Raw genomic sequence first — 14022 nt, forward strand, 5'->3', positions numbered from 1 at the left:
CACCGTCTAGCATCTGTATCAGTATCACCTCCATCTTCTCCTGTGGGTTGTAATGTTGCTTCTGTGTGTTAAGTAGTGGTGTGTTTGCCCCATTTTAACACCTGCCCGGACCCAGGCGGTAAATTTTGACACAAATCAGTGTTTGAGTAATTTTTGGGGTCTGCCTCCCACCCATACGTCTTTTTTGCCCAGGTGGATAAATATGGCGCTAGGGTGTTTGATGCATTTTTTGGACAGTAACGCCTACCCTGCATCTCATTGGCCCAAGGAGGTTTCACGCATCTGAAAAACGACATTAACACCATTATTTTGACGCTAGAATGGTCTAGTCTCAAACTATAAATATAGACTTAAGTTTGCGTAAATAAAATGATACAAGTCTGGCGCAAACAGAGTATCCTTCACTTGTTCTATTGCACTTTGTTTCTGCCCCCACTACTGTTTCAGTGATCCCGCACTGTTGGGGTTCCCCATTCTGAAACCCCTAATTTCAAAACCTAACCCACTTCTGTGACCCTTGTTATTTCCCACCTGTTTTGTGACATCTCATTACTAAGTCAATCTACATCGGTTACCTCTCATTTTTACCACGCCCTTCATGATTTTCCCCACATCTGCACATTACCTGCACCTTACCTGTTTCACCAACTCCTCATTTTTCACACTTCTCCTACTACTCATCTGTTTTTTGCTCCCTCTATTTGTGACGCCTCATCTCTGCCACTCGTCTGCTCTTTGACAACCTTTTCTGCACATCCATCTACTTCCGTGAACGTTTCCCCTGTACCATTCAATTATGATTTATGCCATCCAGGGGTGTTCCTTAGTCATTAAGATTGGGGTGGGTGGGGGGCTGCAGGGGGGCGAGCTTCAGATTTCTTAACAATCACGCTGGCATATATTCTTAACGTACATGACCTGAGAAGCAGGAAATGGGGGGGGGGGGGGGGTTAAAGGTCAGTGAAAAGGGAAAGCAGTGAGGATTGTTGACGGTACTTAAAATATTTTGGAAAATAATCAATTTTTTGAGAACTTAAAAATAGGGGGTAGAGAGAGGTGGAGAGGGTTTTTTGTAGTCTGTTTGTGCTTGTGAAAATCTTAGGTGAAATACGAGAGACACCTCACCCTAGGTGACTGAAAGCACCTGTTCCCAACTATTGACTGCAGAATACATAAACAAAGGGGGTGTTGTACCCCCCTTGAAGCTACGCCCCTGAATTGACACTCTGAATGGGGGATAATATGCGGACCAGGTTTTGGTGGGTACAAAGTTGCATGTAGATCTTCATTTTTTTTATGCAGACCAACAGGATCTTTTCCATTCCGTTTACCAGCTCAGATGCAGTGCACTCGAATATCGCTTTGCGGATTGGGGCACCAGCTGCTCACTGACCACATCATGCATGAAACGGGTTTCCCCGCCCTCTTTCTTCTGTGTGCAATGAACAGAGGCAAAGATGACCGCTAAGTCCACAGAAGCAGAAACAAAGAGAATTGCTGATGAGACAGAGTCACAAAAAGGTGCATATTGTTTCTAGAGGGCACTAATCATTCATTTCACACTTCAAATTGGTGCTTTAAAGAGATAATCAAATAGAGTCTGCCTTGGTTGTTGGTCTTCTGCTTCATACATTCTGGAAGGTAGCATTGCGGCTGTTTCTCCTAAAAGCTGGGACCCCAGTGGGCGATTGGTTTGCAGGGAAACAGAATGTTTACATAAATGTAGATATCTCAGAATCAAACACAGTCTCATCGGGGATGGATGACAAACATATGAATAGAAGTACCACTAGACGTACTTTTTAGGTCTGGCAGTTTCAGATGTCTGCTCAAAGTTTTGATAGTAATACAGATAGAGTGAGCTTTGGGAATCTTCCTTAAACCATTAGCATGTTGTGGTCAGCCCCCTTCAGCCATTGCTTTTAGACGGTGTCAATAACATTTAGGATCAGCCCAGAGGAGGATTTATCTTTCACTATTATGCTTTGGCTATATTATTTAATTTCCTAGCGAGTGCTTTCATTGCAACGCAGGAGGTGCAGTGCTCTCAGAAGCAACAGTAGCTGGCAGAGATTAATGGCCGCACACCTGGGGGCCAGATGTGGTAACCGTTTTGCATGGCGCAAACTGCGAAAATCGCAGTTTGCGCCATGCAAAACGGCCATCGCGGTGCACATTCCCATTTTGCGAGTCGGTACTGACTCACAAAATGGGAATGCGACTCACAAATAGGAAGGGGTGTTCCCTTCCTATTTGCGACTCGCACAGCGATGCAGAATTGCTTTGTGACCGCAAAAGCGGTCGCAAAGCAATTTGCAGGTACCACCCACTTGAAGTGGGTGCTAACTCATTCGCAATGGGACCCCTTCCCCTTTGTGAATGTCGCAAAAAATGATTTTTCAGAGCAGGCAGTGGTCCAATGGACCACTGCCTACTCTGAAAAAACGAAACCAAATTGTTTTATTTTTTTTGTAATGCAACTCGTTTTCCTTTAAAGAAAACGGGCTGCAATACAAAAAAAAAAAAACTGCCTTATTGAAAAAGCAGTCACAGACATGGAGGTCTGCTGTATCCAGCAGACCACCATCCCTGGGAGTGCAGGGAATCTCAAGGGGGTCGCAAATTGTGACCCACCTCATTAATATTAATGAGGTGGGTCTTTGCGACCCCCTTGGGATTCGCAGAAGGTGTATGAGACACCATTCTGCATATGATTTTGCAAATCGGAAATTGCGAGTCGCACCGACTCGCAATTTCCGAATCGCAAAATCGAATTTTTCTACATCTGGCCCCAGATGTATGACCCTCAGTGTTTGCACCTCGCAATTTGCATTTTTTTGCAACTTGTAAATTGAGAGTTGTAAACACTGATATACAACACTGTCTGAGACACTGTTTGCGATCCTAAATGCCTTGCATTTCACATATTCATGAGGCAGGCCGCATTTTGCGACCTCTTGGGGATGGCCAGCACTCAGAGGGATGATGACCTGTTGGGGTCAGCAGACCACCATGTCTGTGACTGCTTTTTAAATAAAGCAGTTAAAAAATAAATGGGATGCGTTTCAAAAATAAAAATAAAAAGCTTTCTTTTCATTTTTTTAGATTGGGCAGTGGTCCGTGGGACCACTGCCTGCCCTGAAAAAATGTTGACACCCCCATTCAGAAAGAGAGACCCCTTCCTGTTTGCAAATGGGTTACCACCTCCTTCAAGGAGTCGGTAAAGTATGAATGTTTTGTGACTCCATTCTCGGTCACAAAACATTCATGCATACCAGTGTGACTCGCTAATGGGAAGGGATGCCTTTTCCATGCCCCTTCTTAATTCTGAATCGCAAAAGCAAAATGTGAGTCGGTAACAAGTTACTGAGTTGGATTTTGCCTTTAGAACATGCCAAAACGCATTTTACTGGTTGCAGACAGGCCAACTGCTAAAATGCATCGCACATCTGGTCCCATATGTACACCGCATTGTTCCAGTCATGAATGGCCCAATAGAAAGTCATGGGCAATGGATGAATGTTTTGTGACCAGAATGTGGTTGCAAAACATTCATACTTTACCGACTCCTTGAAGGAGATGGCAACCCATTCACAAACAGGAAGGGGTCCCCAAGGGACCCCTTCCCCTTTGTGAATGGGTGCACCAAAGTCTTGCCTTGCCCTGCGCCACGGGTCTTGTAAATATGGAACATAGTTTTCTGATGAGTATCTGTTTTCACCCCTCCTGCGTGTCCCCTGACACTGCCTTTGGTCTCTGTTAACCACCACAGTAATTTATCCTCGTACTTTGATCGTTGTTTTGTACAGGGCTCCTGTTCAAATAAAATGACTGCTAAAATAAATAAATACATAAGTAAATAAATCACTAGTCATGATTTTTGGAACTTTGTTAGGAAAAATGTCCCACCGGGCATATACATCATTGTGTTTGATATTTTGCCCTAGACATTAAGGCCCATATTTATACTTTTTGACACTAAACTGCGCTAACGCAGTTTAGCGTCAAAAAATTTTGCGCCGTCTAACGCCATTCTGAAGCGCCATGCGGGCGCCGTATTTATGGAATGGCGTTAGCCGGCGCAAGCAGACCGGCGCTGCCTGGTTTGCGTGGAAAAAAACCACGTACACCAGACAGCGCCGGCGTAGGGGGAAAATGGCGTATGGGCGTCTTAAAATGGGGCAAGTCAGGTTACGTCGAAAAAATCGTCGTAACCCGACTTGCGCCATTTTTTTTCGACGCCCATCCCCCATCAACATGACTCCTATCATTGTAAAGATAGGAGTCATGCACCCTTGCCCAATGGCCATGCCCAGGGGACTTCTGTCCCCTGGGCATGGTCATTGGGCATAGTGGCATGTAGGGGGGCACAAATCAGGCCCCCCTATGCCACAAAAAAAAAAAAAAAAATACTTACCTGAACTTACCTTAATGTCCATGGGATGGGTCCCTCCGTCCTTGGGTGTCCTCCTGGGGTGGGCAAGGGTGGCAGGGGGGTCCCTGGGGGCAGGGGAGGGCACTCTGGGCTCATTTTGAGCCCACTTGTCCCTTAACGCCATCCCTGACCCAGGCGTTAAAAAGCGGCGCAAATGCGCCGTTTTTGGCCACGCCCACTCCCGGGCGTCATTTTTGCCCGGGAGTATAAATTCCACGTAAAGGCCTGGGAGTCATTTTTTAAGACGGGAACGCCTCCCTTGCATATCATTAACGCAAGGAAGGGGTTCACGCTAAAAAATGACGCTCACTCCGGGCACTTTGGCGCCCGAAGCGTCTAACGCCATAGTATAAATATGGCGTTAGTTGGCGTTAGTTTAGCGTCGAATTTGCGTCGAAAAAAACGACGCAAATTCGGCGCAACCAGAGTATAAATACGGCCCTTATTCACACTGAATTCAGTAGCGAGTATGGAATAAATCTATACATGTCTATAACTGTAGGATATGTAAGCTGTTACCTTATTTGTATTTTTAACGTAACTGAAACTATGGATATCGTGAATTAACCATGTCAGTATGTTTTGTGGTCTTCAATGAAAAATCTTGATGAAAACATTTTTGCCTTAGCAAACCATAAGATGGCAGTAAAACACCACAGTTTAGATTACCAATGGAACAGTGCATCTAAACTATTTAATGTAATTTTAGAAAAACCGTATGGTTGCCTACAACCAGCAGGTGTAACCAGATAGATATAAAATACGCTTAACTTTTCATGTGCATCACAGGAAAATGTGGCAGTTGTGTGAAGAAAATGTGCAATTGGCTTTGAACTGCTGCCGTCTTAAGACGTTGTTTGAACCCAGAATGTTGACTAAAAAAGGACATAGAATGGAAAATAAAAATCATTGGTAACGTAAAGTTCTGGTCCACCAACTCTGGCAATGAAGAACACTTTTTTTAGGCGGATGTGCATAAATGGTCAAGAATAAAATCTGTCAGTTATAGTGTAAAAGAGCAAATAGCTCATGTGTACTGACGCATTTCCCCATACTGTATGCTGTGGTTGGCAGAAGGCAAATGAGAATGACCACTGAACAGATGTGGGAGAGCATAATTTGAATGTGTTATGTTTTAGAATGTTAACCAAAGGAGTAATTAGCTACTTAGTTAACGTGTGTAAACGGTTTTCAAATAAATGTGGTGCACTAAAATGCATACAAAGTGCACGTGTGAGTATAATGTTTAATGTGAACTGCATTTAATCATTATTTTGCAAGTATGTTTTTGTTATAGTATTTTAGGAATGTTATTTTCTATATTCATCATGAGAGACACGTGGAAAATCATTTAAATCAAATATGCATTTATGTCTATGTTAACTTGCCCAACATAGGCATGTGTTTCAAACTGTGCTCCCAGTGATATGTGAACAAGAAATGAGAAGTGAAATTGATGAGAAGAGAACCGGGGGGTGAAGGAGAGGAACAGCCTAGGTGATATAAATTGCTGACTTTTCAGTATCACGCTACTGTTCAGCTAATCGTATGGGAACAAGGTATATTCCGTAAATACTGGTTGTGCGTGTGGGCAGGGTAGGGAAGCCGAGCACAGATATAAATATGTTTGCGTTTGAATTTTGGTTGGACGGGGTGGGGAAGGAGAGAGGGGATGGGGTGAACACAGACCCTTTCAGTAGTGGAAACCGAGCTCTCAAGCTTTAAAGGTCTTTGTGTAAATAGCTCTTTTAGACTGTGCTTTCTCTTTGCCTTTCTAATAAAATCCACAGAACTATTAATCCCAGAAAGCAAAGAAAAACACTCTCACGTGAAAAAAGGAACGTGCGAGCTCGTAGTGTTCTGTGAAGTGTTCAAAATTCTCCAAGTATGACCGATCCCGGCTCTCTGACAGCTTTGATTGGTGCTGCGGTTTGGCAGGTTTAGGTATGACTCCCACTCTCCATGGGATGTCCCAGGATAGGCCATATGTGCAGAGGAGCCAGAAGCAGACCACGTGTTTGGACGATCTGGGAGAGGCCATTGTGCAGCAAACACTAGGAACAAGCCTTTTTGCAGGGAGTCTCACAGACCACGCCAGGAAGCATCGGGGACATGCCTTGTGAAAACGTTATCTCTCAAAACGCACCTTTTTCGCAACAAAATCTTCGCTCCCTATGTAGGAAGCACGTCAAAGCACTTCAGTTAGATATTTGTTTTGATTGGTGCTGTTTATTGTCCTATGTTAACACACCATCAGTCTAAGCATAGACACACCACATTGACCAGCAGCAGTTTAGGGACTAATAGTTCCCACGAGCAGAATAACAGGGCAGGTCATTCATTACAAGGAATAAATGCAGTGACATACAGGAATCATCAGGGGCACCTCCATTGCAGGACTTGTGCGTACAGGAACTCTGGGTGCAGGACATATGAACTGAAGAATTGTGGAAATGAACTCCTCCTATACCAAGTGTGTTAGTACAGGACCCCTGCATGCAGATATTCTAAGTGCAGGGTCCGTGAAAGTAGAACATATCCCTACAGGACACAGGCTTTGTCTCGGATGTTCCTATTTTGTGGCAGCAGTACCCAGGGCTGCAGGCCCACTCCTGTATCTATAACTGTTGTGAGCAGTCCCAGTTTGCCAATTACCCTTTGAGCAGCTTATAAAACAGCGATCTAGATGGTCCTCATTTGAGAGATTATACTGGTTAGCACTGGTTGTGTGAGCCCTGCTTTCATGCAGTACCTAGGAGGCGGAGGAAATGGTAAATATAGAAGTGTGAAGGGGAAAAAGTGAAAAGGGACTGAGGATCGACTAGATATGAGAATTCAGTGATCAAGAGGAAAGAGGAGAAAACCGATAAGAGTGGAGGATAGAGAAAAGGGACAGATGTGCGAAGGGAGAGATGAAGAAAATGAAAAGGGACAGATGAGGTTATAACTAAGCAAATGTTGAGGTGACAGTTAAGAAAGAGAAGTGCAGGCAGTGAATGAATGGATGAGAAGAGGAAGGAACAAGAAGAGAGTGAAGATGGAGGTGATGATGTAAGAAATAGATGAGGTGACAATCAAGAAAAGATGAGGTAACAAAACACAGTGAGGAGAAAGTCATTACAAAGAGGAAACTTTCAATGAAACAATGAGATTACAATCAGGGAAGGGATGAGATGACACGAAAGAGTGAGGTGACAAAAATAAAAAAGAGTCAGTCAAGGAAAGGAAGAGGAGACATTCAAAAAAGGAATAAAGATACAATCAAGCGAGAGGTAACAAGGAAGAAGTGAAGAGATTGTGAAGGAAGAAATGAAGAGAATATAATTTGGAGACAGTCAAGGAAGATATGAACATAGTCAAGGATGGGAAGGGGGAAGACGCAAGAAAGAGTGAGGCAACAATCAAGAAAGGAGTAAAAAGTCAGCCAGAGAAGAGAAGAGGGCACAAGGAGACAATCAGGAAAGGAAGCAGTATGAAGAAAGGAGTGAGAAGGCACTGAAGGAAGAGGTGATGATCAGAAAATATGAGGAGATAAGCAAGGAAGGCATGAGAAGACAGCGAATGTATGTCAAGACAATCAAGGAAGAGGCAAAGGGCAGCTAACAGATGTATGAAAGATAATCAAGGAGTGGATGAGGTGACATTCAAGAACTGGTGAGGTAACAATCAAGAGACAACTGAAGAAACAGCAAAAGAACCCCAGAGGAGGAGATAGTTATGGAAGGGGTGAGGTGACAATTAGAAAAGGAGTTGCAAAAGTATGAAGTGATCATTAAAGAAGAATGGAAGTGGCAGACCAGAAAATGTGTAGGATGTAAATGGAAATAAGGAAGATATAAGGACAAATTCTAGAAAAGAAGGAGTTTATTGTGTACGTAGGCTTACCTGGAAAAGCAGGGATTTTCTGAAACATTGTATGAGTTTTCCTATATAGATGCCTTTCCAAACTATTACTTTTTGGGCAATTTTGTAGGATGCTGGCAGGGTTTGTAGTGGGTACCTAGGGTACTTACACCTTATACCAGGTCCAGCTATCCCTTATTGATGAAATGTAGTCAGTGTCTAGAAGCCAGGCTCCCTAGTGGTAGTGTGGATGAGCAGCCAAGGCCTAACTAGGAGACATGCAAAGTTCATGTAATACCACTGCAGTCACACAGTACTCACACACCTGAAAGAAAATACCCAGTGTTACAAAATAAAGGTACTTTATTTTGGTGACAAAAATCCCCAAAAAACCGTAGAGACTATGGCCCTCATTACAACCCTGGTGGTCGGTGGAGAAATGGCGGTAATACTGCCAACAGGCCGGCAGAAAACAAAACGGCATTACAAGCATGGCGGGGACCGCCATGCTAAACTGCCACTTCTCCACTGTGACCGCCAGGGTGGTAATGACCGCTGGGCTGGAGACTTCTGTCTCCAGCCCAGCGGCTGTCACTACACCACCAGCGGTATCATGACCCTGTGTGCCACCATGGATTTCAGGGGTTCTGTACCGCCACGAAATCTATGACGGTAGGCACAATCAGTGCCAGGGAATTCCTTCCCTGGCACTGATAGGGGTCTCCCCCACCCCCATCCTCCACCCGAGTCCTCCCCCACCCCCCAACCCCCCTGCCACCCCCCAAAGGTGTCAGGACCCCCCTCCTCACCCACCCAACATCGACACACACCACCCCACACGCACACACACTACACCACACATACCCGCACACATACAAACAGACATTCCAACAGACACAGACACAGACATATACAGACACATACTCACAGATATACATGCACACATTTTCAAAACACACATTACACCCCCGCATGCATACACGCACTCACACACCCCCTCTACACACTCACACGCACACCCCATGCACGCACACAAGCCACAACACCCCCCTCACCCCCCTTCCCTAACGGACGATCACCTTACCTGGTCCAGTGATCCTCCGGGAGGGAACGGGATCCATGGGGGCTGCTCCGCCGCCAGCTCCCCGTCACCAGAACACCGCCACACCGAATCATGGGACGTGTTTCGGTGGACGGTGTTCTGATGACGTGGCGGTGGAGGTGGAGCAGCCTCCACTTCCCCGCTGACTGCCAGTATGGCTGCTGGCGGATCTCCATCCGAAAAAGGATGGAGTGCTGCCAGCAGTCATAATATGCTGTGCGGAAAACCGCCTGCACTGGCGGTCTTCAGCATGGCGGTACCTCGGCGGTCTGGCAAAAAGACCGCTGAGGTTAAAATGAGGGCCTATACTCCCTTAGGAGGTAAGTAATATACACAGTATGTACACTAGAATGCAGAAATAGCTGTAAAAACAGAAACCGTGCAAATAGTGAAAATCACACTAGTTAGAATTTTGCCTAGGGGGAACACAAACTATATACTAAAATGGTGGAATGCGAAAGTCGGTTTCCCACCTAGGAAAGTGAAGTGTGTTGAGGGGTGCTGGGGGTGCAAGAAAACACCAAAGGTAAATAATGGAACTCACTCCAGAGCCCAGGAAAGCAGGAGTAAATTACAGTAACTTTCCTAGAACACACAAGAACATGTGATAGAAGATTATGCAAGAACCAGAAGAGACTGCAAGACATCAGTGATGGATTCCTGGACCTGAAGACCTGTGGAAGAAAGGGACCAAGTCCAAGATGCACTGAAGAGTCCAGGGAGAACAGGAGCCCCTGCTCACCCGGATGAAGGTGCAAAAGAAGAACCACTGGTGAAGAAGAACAGTCAGTACTGCACCCAAGAAGATGGATGCGGGTTCCTGGTTGGTGCAGATGATGTTCCATGCCGGATGGATGATTGCAGTATGGCTTACGTTGCTGGATTCTGCCAAGAAGCCTTGGCATACGCAAAGCTTCTGGTTAGCGGAAAATGGCATTTCCCGGGACCAGGAGGGACCTGGTGGCCTCTAGTCAGGAGAGAGGGACAGAGGGGGCTCTCAGCAACTCAGAGAGCGCTCACAAGACCAGGCAGCTTAATCAGGAGTCCTGCAGCATGGGGACAAAGAAGGTACAAAAGAAGGCCCATGTAGCACTACACAATGGGATCCCAAGCCGCTGGAGAACCACGCAGGAAGCTGTGCGTTGCAGGACAAGGTGCTAGGGGTCGGAGCTTAACGGTGCATGAAGAACTTTGTGGAATAATGCCAACAAGCCTTGGCAACTGCAAAACAAGTGGTGCATGGTGGCACTGTCTTTCGTGGGGAGGCAAGCTCTTACCTCCAACAAAGTTGGACAGTTGAACGTCAGGACCGTCGGACCACTTCAGTTCATCACTTGTGTTGCTGGATCCATGCTCTTCTTCAGGAGAGGGGACCCAAGCCACCAGTCATCGCTGCGGAGGGGTGCCTGCTGAAGCAGGGAAGTGACTCCTTCACTTCAAGGGAGATTCCTTCATTCTTCTGGTGCAGGCTAAAGACAGGCTTTGTTCGAAGGATACACGACCTGGAACAAGTTGCAGTTGCTGGCAGGACCTGAAGATACAATGTTACAGAAGTCGTCTTTGCTTCTTTGTTGCAGTTTGTAGCGTTCCTGGAGGGTCCAGATGCAGTTTTGTCTGTAGAAAGTGAAGTAAAGGGTGCAGAGGATTCCTGCTGGAGTCTTGCAATCCAAATCTGTGGAAGCACCCAGACTAGAGCCCTGAAAGGGGGATTGGTCAGCTATACAGGTAAGCACCTATTGGGGGAGGGCTCTGACATCACATGCTGGCACTGGCCACTCAGATGCTCCCAGAGTGCCCCACCACCTTGGAATCCAAGATGGCAAAACACAGGGACACTCTGGAGGAGCTCTGGGCATCACCCCTGGGGTGGTGCTGGACAGGGGAGTTGTCACTTCTCTTTTCTTTGTCCAGTTTCATGCCAGAGCAGGGACTGGGGGTCCTGAACTGGTGTAGACTGGATTATGTAAAGAGGGCACCATCTGTGTCCTTCAAAGCGTTTCCAGAGGCTCCGGGAGGCTACCCCTCCCATGCCAGTAACACCTATTACCAAAGGGAGAGGGTGTAACAATCCTCTCTCAGAGGAAATGCTTTGTTCTGCCTTCCTGGGCTCAAGCTGCTTGAGCAACAGGAGGGCAGAAACCTGTCTGTGAGGTGACAGCAGCTGGGGCTGCCCGGAAAACCTCAGAAGGCTGGTGTGGCAGTACTGGGGGGTCCTCTAAGGAGCCCCTGAGTGCATGGAATCATACAACCAATGCTTGCAAAAGCCCTGGGTATCATTCCAAAATGTTTGATATTAATTTTTGTTTCCAGTGGGGGGGGTTTGGTTAAGGAAGATTTGGCGCACCAAGTACTGAGTTATATTTTAAATTTCACATTAATCTTTAACGGTGCACTCAGTGGGGATTACACCCTCCTACCCCCTAAAACTGACTGACTCATCAATCAATTGTACAAAATACGACACAGATGCACTCGTTACTATCACGTACTTATAAAAGGTAACCAATGCTAGTTATAATCATTAATGAGTTACTCAATATTATTTCCCTCGAACAGTGTCACATAATACACATGAACTGAACGATGATCCAATCATAGAAGAGGCATCAATAGTCTTTTGATCAATAAAACATTACATGGAATCTTTTAATGTCTTTGTCTTTTGCTTTGTATTTTTCTAACAAAGATGTAGTCAAAGTTAAATCCAACAAATTAATCCACAATTTCATTTCCAAATCAATGCTTCATCATTCTGATCAGCTATCATATATCCATTCATCTGTTCCGTATTGACCTCCCAGTCAGCAATTATATGCTCATCAATCCCATATTGATCTCACAGCCAACACGTGTTTTGTCCATCGACTTCATCAGGGCTGAAATATCACACAGAATTAATTAAGTAGCCTATAATCACCATATTCCAAAAGATATTTGAAAAAAAACTATTCTGAAAGGGTTTGATGGAAAGTGACAGAACCACTCTATAAAACCAATGGGAAATGGATCCCATAGTTGGGGATAGTTTGATGTTAGTAATAATAAACTCCCAATGTGAATTCTAAAACCTCATCAATGTGCCACCAAAAACCAGAAAGAAAAACCCATGTGAACCCTAAATTGCTGAGACTATAATTAACAACGCAATTGCACCCTACCAATAATTGATATAAGTTAAAAGTATTACTCAGTGTGTGTTACAAATGGCCACCTACTATGTAACACTGTGTCTAGATTCATTAAAAACACCCTTGGCCTCATATATCAATGCATTGTTTATGTGAGACACACGTGTTAAATACCTGGAAATCTTTCACAACGTGGGACAAATCCCAATCACTATAACAATACGATATTGTCTGCAGGCACCAATAGTCCTTTCCTCTCAAGTTATGTTCTAAACAACAGAATAACGAACACCACATGAACAATATCAGATATAAACAACTTGTAATCGGAGTGAAAAGTGTGCTGTGTAACGGCCTACGAGCGCCGTAGAACCATGGTAATGTACATAGAAATGGGCCAATTTGGTTGGTATATATATTACCCACCTGAAATAGTGTCTGGGCATAACGTATATCACCCCGTCAAGCTCTCGATTCCCGCTACTGAAAACGGTCACGAGAACGCTAAAGCTATCGCGACCGGAAGTATCCTATTTACGGACTACTTCAAAAATAGAAAAAGGGCTATTGATACTTTTTCATCTGCACAAAAGAAGGACTAACAATTACAAGTCCATCCCCGGCAAAGAATGCAGCCCACAAGGATCTCTGAAATTCTTTTATGGTCACTGAAACCGATATTCTATACGGATCGAACTTATGCAACCCACACGTTTGTCCAATAAAAATGCCTTATTTGAATCTAAAGTTAATACACATAGACAGAAAAGGGGAAAAGAAAAAGAAAAAGGTAAGTGGAGAGAAAAGACTAAAACATACCAAAACAAAAGTAAAAAAATATAATTAATAAATATAAATAAAGATGTGTAGAATAGAAAAAAGAAAAATTGTAACTACATATCCATGCATAATAATCTTTTGTATTTGATGACTATACAACCTTATGCTAACTGGAATAATTTATTGCCCACATATTAAGCTGTGGCACCCAAATATTTTGTAACGTTCTCACCAATCTTAAAGGTCCAATATCGCTTTGAATTAATATCACAGACATTATATACACATAATTCTAGAGCAGTGACCCATCCGTGTGTTCGTAGAGATGCATTGAGGCGGGCACATTCAATTACAACATAGTAATAACTCCCATAATGATTAACAATTTCAATAGTTAAACAGTAAGGGGAGGTTGAAAATAAAATAGCAGACATCCCAGAATGATCCCATTATAGAGCTAAGACCCATATTTCGTTGAATATTAGATCACAGCAAGTTAACACCTAAAAAAACTGAAAAATGTCATCAAGCCCTGTTAGGTAGTTCCATCATAAAGCATATTCCCCCAAAAAGTATTCTAATTCACAGTCTGGGCCATATTTATACTCTGTTTGCGCCGGATTTGCGTAGTTTTTTTTTACGCAAATTCGACGCAAAACGAACTCCATATTTATACTCTGGCGTTAGACGCGTCTAGCGCCAAAGTTCATGGAGTTTGCGTCATTTTTTACCGT

General features: G+C 44.4%; 1 long non-coding RNA gene across 1 annotated transcript in view; it reads right to left on the reverse strand.

Annotated features, from left to right (window-relative positions):
* LOC138297308 (uncharacterized) overlaps positions 1-13028 on the reverse strand; it is a 33245-nt gene extending 20217 nt beyond the window's left edge. The window contains exon 1 of the long non-coding RNA XR_011204012.1: positions 12935-13028. This is a non-coding gene — a long non-coding RNA (uncharacterized lncRNA). The remainder of the gene's footprint in view (positions 1-12934) is intronic.
* Positions 13029-14022: the final 994 nt, after the last annotated feature.

This window comes from Pleurodeles waltl, chromosome 5 (genome assembly GCF_031143425.1).
Source record: "Pleurodeles waltl isolate 20211129_DDA chromosome 5, aPleWal1.hap1.20221129, whole genome shotgun sequence".
In the NCBI taxonomy this organism is placed as follows: Eukaryota; Metazoa; Chordata; class Amphibia; order Caudata; family Salamandridae; genus Pleurodeles; species Pleurodeles waltl.